A 6,566-nucleotide genomic window follows, 5' to 3' on the forward strand; every position below is an offset into this window, starting at 1 on the left:
CTGGCTATACTTACCTTTCGGCGAACAATCCCTCCCCTCCGCCAGTATGGGTGTACTATCTGTCCCCCGTACCGCTGTCCAGCGCAGTCCTCCCCTATCCATTTTGAATTTCGCTCGCAAATTGCAAGCACTCATTGGTCAACGTGGTCAGATGACTGCGCTGACCAGTGAGAAGCACTATTTAGCACAGTAAAATATGTTTTGATTTAGGGGTGCACTGATACTAGTATCAGTGCCTATACAGAGTATTTGGGCAAGTACTCGTACTCACCCAAATGCTCTGATACCTACCCCGATATTGGAACTTACGGCCAGATGAAAATTTCCTCTGACTGGCAGTGCCGTAGGGGAACATGGAGCCGGCTTTCCATGCAATCAGGAAGCCATGCGGCAAGTAATGACCCGCCTCCTTTTCTTATTGGCCCGGGAAGCCGGCTCCTTGCTGATTGGCTGGGAAGCCGGCTTCCTGGCCAATCAGGATCGAGCCAGTTTCCCGGTCAATCAGGTCATTACTCGCCACCCGGCTTCCTGATTGACCGGGAAGCAGGTTTCCCGGCCAATCGCAATCAAGCAGGCCAAACAACATGGAGCCGGCTTCCGTGGCAATCAGGAACCTGGGCGGGATGTCATTACCTGCTGCCTGGTTTCCTGATTACCAGGGAAGCCTGCTCTATGTCAGCGGAAGCACCGGTATTAGTATTCAGTGTCGGCGAGATCCGAAAGCAAAAAAACGGTACTCGTACTCGATACCGAAAAACCGGTATTGGTGCATCCTTAGTTTTGATTAAAACTATTTTTTGTATTGGGACAAGTAGATTGTCGTGAAGGACAAGTAGATTTGGCCCCCACTTTAGCCCTTGGACAAGTAGTTTTTTTTAAAATTTCCACACCCCTGTGAATGGTCCTCGGAGTGGTCAGGCTGCCTCTTCCACTAGTATTTCTAGATGGGTAAAGAATACCATTGTCTTTGCTTACGCTATCAGAGTTTGGGAACCTCCATTTCCTGTCACGGCCCTTTTGACTAGGACAGTTGGGTGCGTCCTGGGCTTTTCATCACAGTGCTTCAATTTCTCACATTTTGTAAAGCGGTCTCTTGGTTTTCTAAGTTCTGTAAGGCTGACGTGTTGTGGCTGCAGATGCTAGTTTTAGTCGCAAGGTTTTGCAGGCAGCACTTTGATCCTGCCTCCGTTGTGATGATTATGTTGGCCCGACCCCCATCCTTTACTGCTTTGTGATGTGACAGCGGTTCCAGATCTTCGATCTTCAGTGAGTCCTTTAATTAACAAAAGAGAAAATAGTATTTTTGTACTCGTCATAAATCCTTTTCTCTGTGGTCATTGAAGGACACAGTACCTGGCCACTATACGTATGGAAGTATCTTCTGCTTACTGTTTGTTATTAACTGAGGCTTGTTCATCAAATGGGGGGTTTGCCACCAGCAGAGGCCATCCATTTGTTTTGTGCCTAGCATCCTACTCCTGCAGGTGGCGTTATAATCTCGTGGTTCCAGATCTTCCATCTTCACTGTGTCCTTCAATGAACGCAGAGAAAAGGATTTTACGATGCGTGCAAAAATACTATTTTTGTTTCATAAATTCTGGAGGGAATTCAGGGATGGGGGGAGTACTGGTGGTGGGTTAAATGGCCGAAGTTCAGCTTTCTCTAAAGCTTTCATTAAGATAATACCTGGTCATCTTCCCTTGATTTATGCACTCCACAGAAGTTGTGGAGGGATAGCACTCTATCCCTGTCTGCCAGTTGCTCTCCTACATTGTGCACCTTTTCTCATTTTTGCTTCCAGCTAAGGCCCTTCTCACACAGCCGCTCCGATCGGGTCAGTTTTTCCGGCAGACCTGATCGGATGCCCAATGCAAGTCTATGGGCACCTGCGTGTAAACGGACGAGTGTCCATTTACACCCAGTTACCCCCGCCTCCGGTCAGGTAAGGAAAAACAAACGGAACAGAGTTTTGTTTCGCCAGAACGGATTATGCGGGATCGAAGGCAGTCTGATATTAACAGACACATCAGATTTCCCCATAGATGCGCATGGGGTCTGTACTGTTGTGATCAGGAGAGAATCTGTTCACGGATCCTCTCCTAATCAGCCCGTGTGAAAGGGTCTTAAGACTGTAAGCGGCAGTACCTATGCTCAATGCACAGGCTTGTTCCGCCACTGTCAACATCAGGAAGCTGGCTCTGAGCAATGACGTACAGCCATCTAAAACCTGCTGAAGTGCCTGCTTGTAGATGAGAAGTGGCTGCAAAGACACAACAGGAGAGAGGGTGAAAGCAGTAAAAACATGGCAGTTGTTTGACACACACAGTTTCAGTTAATAAAATGTCAAAGTGTTAGGTTTTACATCTGCTTGCATAGTCTGCCTGCATTGGATGCATTAAACAGGCCTGCGTAGGCCTGTTCATTTCATTAGCTTTTATCCCTTGCCTCTTGCCAGAGCAACATTAAGATCTGGATGGAAAGTGCTGGCAGAAGTGGTATACTGGATGCAGATCTATATCCAGATAATTTGTGGACTTAAAGTGACATTAAACCCTCATATTTTTTAACATAAAACAATATTGTAATGTGTGCCTTACTGTAATCCATGGTAGTTTCCCTTCTCTTTGCTGAGGGTTTAATGTCACTTTAAGTCCTTAGGTGTTGGATTTATTATTGTGAGGCATAGTATTTAAAGCAACATGGCTTTGCTTTTTTCCCTAGGAAATCAGATTTTGTGTATACCTTCTAGTGGAAATTGACGTACTGTCTCTTTTCTGCATCAATAGTCTGAATATCCAGATGTTTACATGAAGCTAGGCATGTTTGTTTCTTCCCCAGTACTATTTCTGAACAGAAGTAAAGCACTATGTCAGAGATTGTGACATATGGGACTAATATCATGAGCACTGTCTAAATTTAAATTGTGCTCCCGAGCACTGATGTTGTGCAGTCTGTTAAGTTTCTCCATGTTTTTGTAGTTTGTTCTTAAAGCTTAGTGACGGCAGTACCACGCACTGCACAAAAAAGAACGAAGTTTAAGTACATTGTTTTTAAGACTTTCAGCTGTTTGCAGTGAACAAATCAAGCATACTCTGCTGACAGATGAGCACGGTGGCTCGATGATGCTCTGGGGCTATGTTGCATCTTCTGGCACTGAAAACCTGCAATCTGTGGAAGGCAAGATGGATTCATTGAAGTATCAGGAAATCCTAGGAGAAAACGTCATGCTGTCTGTAAGGAAGCTTAATGCTTGGGGGTCATTGGACCTTCCAACAGGACAATAATCCCAAGCATACCTGAAATTCCACCAAGTCTTGGTTGCCGAAGGCATCCTGGAAGATTTAGTACAGTGGCCATCATGGTCACCTGACTTTTATCCCATAGAAAATCTCCGGTGGGATTTGAAGAAGGCGGTTACAGCACGCAAACTCAAGAATATTGGTGAACTGGAGGCCTGTGCTCACGGGGAATGGGCTAAGATTCCTCAGGAACGCTGCCAGAAGCTGATATCTGGCTATGCATCTCATTTGCAGCAGTTCATATCAGCAAAAGGGTGCTCTACTAAGTACTAAAGATGCTTGCTTTGATGGGGTTGAATCATTTTAAGACTGCAGAACTCATTAAAAGTTGAATTTTCAGTTGAATTTGGGGGCGCCACTTGAAACATTTTTTGTGCCGACCTATTTCAATTGCTTTTGTTTGATTTGTTCATTGCAAACAGCTTAGATTTTGCCAATAAACCTGATTTGCAATGAGGGTTGAATAATTTTGATTTTGCAGCAGAGAATAAAACGCAAAAATGGAACTGCAACATATCTAAGAAATCTGTTGGGTGTTGAACTGGCCATCTTACCTGTTAAAGGCTAATTCCACCTTTCATACTATTCCATGTTACACCTATATCTGGGTTGGAACATGGTTCTATTCCCCAGCTGCCCCCTACCCTCAAACTTCCAGTCCATTGATCATTTCCTCCAGATCCATACCCGAAGGTCAGTACCCCAGTACAGACCTGGGACTGGAGGAATAGGAGGGCTTTACAGACTCCAATGTAAAAAAAAAAAAAAGAATGTTCATTTTTTTTCTGTTTGCAGTTTGGGTGCACTTTTCTTTTTGCAAAATATGCCTTTAATATAGTGTTGCATGAACAATGTGGTGCAAGGCGCTGATTTCAAAGCCTTTTAGTAGTTTGGTAGCATGCACTGAAATGTGGAAAGAACTGGGTATTTTACTTGTGTAATGTGTGGCCATCACCATTTGTGAAGCTGTACCTGGCTTCTGTAACCAATTGTAGTTCTAACAGAGGGCAAGCTGCAGAGGTGCTGTGCAGGCCATACAGTCAGGCACTTGCTTATGACATTTGGAGGTGCATATCGCTATATATACAATTTTGGTATTGGCGTGGGCACCACCACTAGGTTGAGCAGTAGTGCCCTTATCCTTATATGTATACAACACATCTAATGTCTCTTAAGCTGTATGATTGATTCACTGCTCCCTTTTTTCTTTTAATGTAGATTAGATTTTGAATAATAAAAAGAAAATAATACAGAACCAATACAAATAAAAAATTAAAGTAGAATTCCCCCCTAGGAGGTTTCGTAGAATGTGTACAAATATAATATCCTCAGATCATAAATCGGTGTCATTTCAAGATTATGCTTCATCAGGCCAAAGCTGTATGAAGAAGAGAACTAAATGGTGTTTGAGGGGAGAGGACTGAGAAATAACAGAGTAGGAAAAAGCAAAGAAAAAAAAATTAACTGCTCTTCCTGAAGGTCTGCACATCACTAGAGGTAAGATTATAGGTAACCCCCCTGCAGGGAGACCTTTTTTTAAAATCTTTTGCTGATCATTTATTATAACAACTTTGAGAATGCTCAGGACATAGTTAGGCCAATATCAACACCTTTAGACCATGATTTGTGTATCCCTTCACACACGTTGGTGTCCTGTATTAGTCAGTCATTTGTAAATTTGGGTGTATTTGTACTTGTCTTTGTACCTTGCATGTAATGTGATTGCTTGTTCAGTGGTATTTTCAGAAAGCTTCAATGCGTTCATTATCTGTGTCGCATTCCATATCTGATATTTACTTCAGAGTCATTAATTTAACATGAACTGTTACCCTGCTGTAGTGGTGTTCTTCCAAGCAAATAAAAACAGGAACTAATCCAAAAGTTGTACATAAGGTTTTCAAATCTGTGGGAGACCAATCAAGCATACAAAGATGACAAGATATTGGAATCCAAAAGCCAAAGAAGCACAGAATGCCTTGGCAAGAGCCTGCCTGGTTCACTGCCTTTATTCACGATTTCAGAGTGATAATCTTCAGATCCGTGCCACCATTCTATGTAGCTAAATATGGCTGTTTTCCCCTTATTTTAATGCTGAACTAAAGGCAAATCAAGCATCTGAATGATGGTAAATGCATACTGTATATGTGAAGTGCTGTGGCTGCCAAGCTTCCAAATTCTGTTAAGCCAGTGAATCGAGTGGCAAGACAGGACAACCAGTTGACCAACCTCCACTTTAGTGAAAAGGAGTAGCCGCAATACGTTTTCGATCCCTATACAAGACCGCATTGGAACCTGATTGCCCCGAGTGCTGGCTAAAGGAGAACTATGAAGTGAGTGATTTCCACTCATCCTTATAGTTCCAGCCAACCTGTGACAAAGAAGCTGTCACAGGTCGGCTCTATCGATCGGGAAGTGAGCAGAAACATGCAGCTGATCCGCTCACTTGCCGATCATCTCCCTGCGGTGACTGTCACCGCTCCCCGCAGAGATTCCGCCCTCCCCTCTCTGATCCTCCAGCGTTGAGTGGAGGAACGAACGGGGGAGGGGTCGGGCATAGCTGGCTCTGGGCATCCAGCTGGGCGGATCTCGACAGTATTGTCGGGATCCGTCCCGACTGCGGCGCTCTCAGTATATTGCGGGCAATAGCCCGCTATATACTGAGCTTTTAGGATCACGGGAGGACATATACTAACCTCCTCCTGTGACACAAAGAGAACTATGGGGAAAAACATTTACGCCATAGTTCTCTTTTTTAATTTCTCCCAGTTTGTCAGGAAGCTGATGCATGGACAACTTACGCTAATTACTGATTTAAACGTGTACTTTTTTTTTTTAATCACTGCATAATTACATTTATCAGATTTTTAAAAAAAGGTTTCCTTGTACTGTAGTTCATAAATGCATGTTTCCAAAAAAAACTAAAAAGGCTTAGTTTTCATTTTGTTGTATTTATCGATTTAGGGCTTGCTGTTCTTCCAAGCTTTGAACCAGGTATTCCTTTTAACGACTGCCAAGCATGGGAGTTATACTGAACCTGGTTCACCAAATAAAATAAACAGTAGGGAGACACTTTGGTGGTACAATTGGATTGCAGGCGTGCATGAACGTCTACTCACATGTGCAATTTAACAACCTATGTAGCTGATTGTCAATGTGTATGGTCCAGTCCTAGTATGTCATACAAGTCAAACTACCAAATAATGTTGCTTGTATGCCCAATAAGGTGCATCATGGAATGTGAATGCCTCATATGCAACTAAAAAAAAA

At 43.3% G+C, this 6,566-nt stretch overlaps 1 protein-coding gene across 2 annotated transcripts in view; it reads left to right on the forward strand.

Annotated features, from left to right (window-relative positions):
• PSMD14 (proteasome 26S subunit, non-ATPase 14) overlaps window positions 1-6,566 on the forward strand; it is a 90,015-nt gene that overhangs the window by 71,418 nt on the left and 12,031 nt on the right. The gene's annotated exons all lie outside the window — the stretch shown is intronic.

This window comes from Nanorana parkeri, unplaced genomic scaffold (assembly GCF_000935625.1).
Source record: "Nanorana parkeri isolate BGI_ZX_2015 unplaced genomic scaffold, ASM93562v1 scaffold247, whole genome shotgun sequence".
In the NCBI taxonomy this organism is placed as follows: Eukaryota; Metazoa; Chordata; class Amphibia; order Anura; family Dicroglossidae; genus Nanorana; species Nanorana parkeri.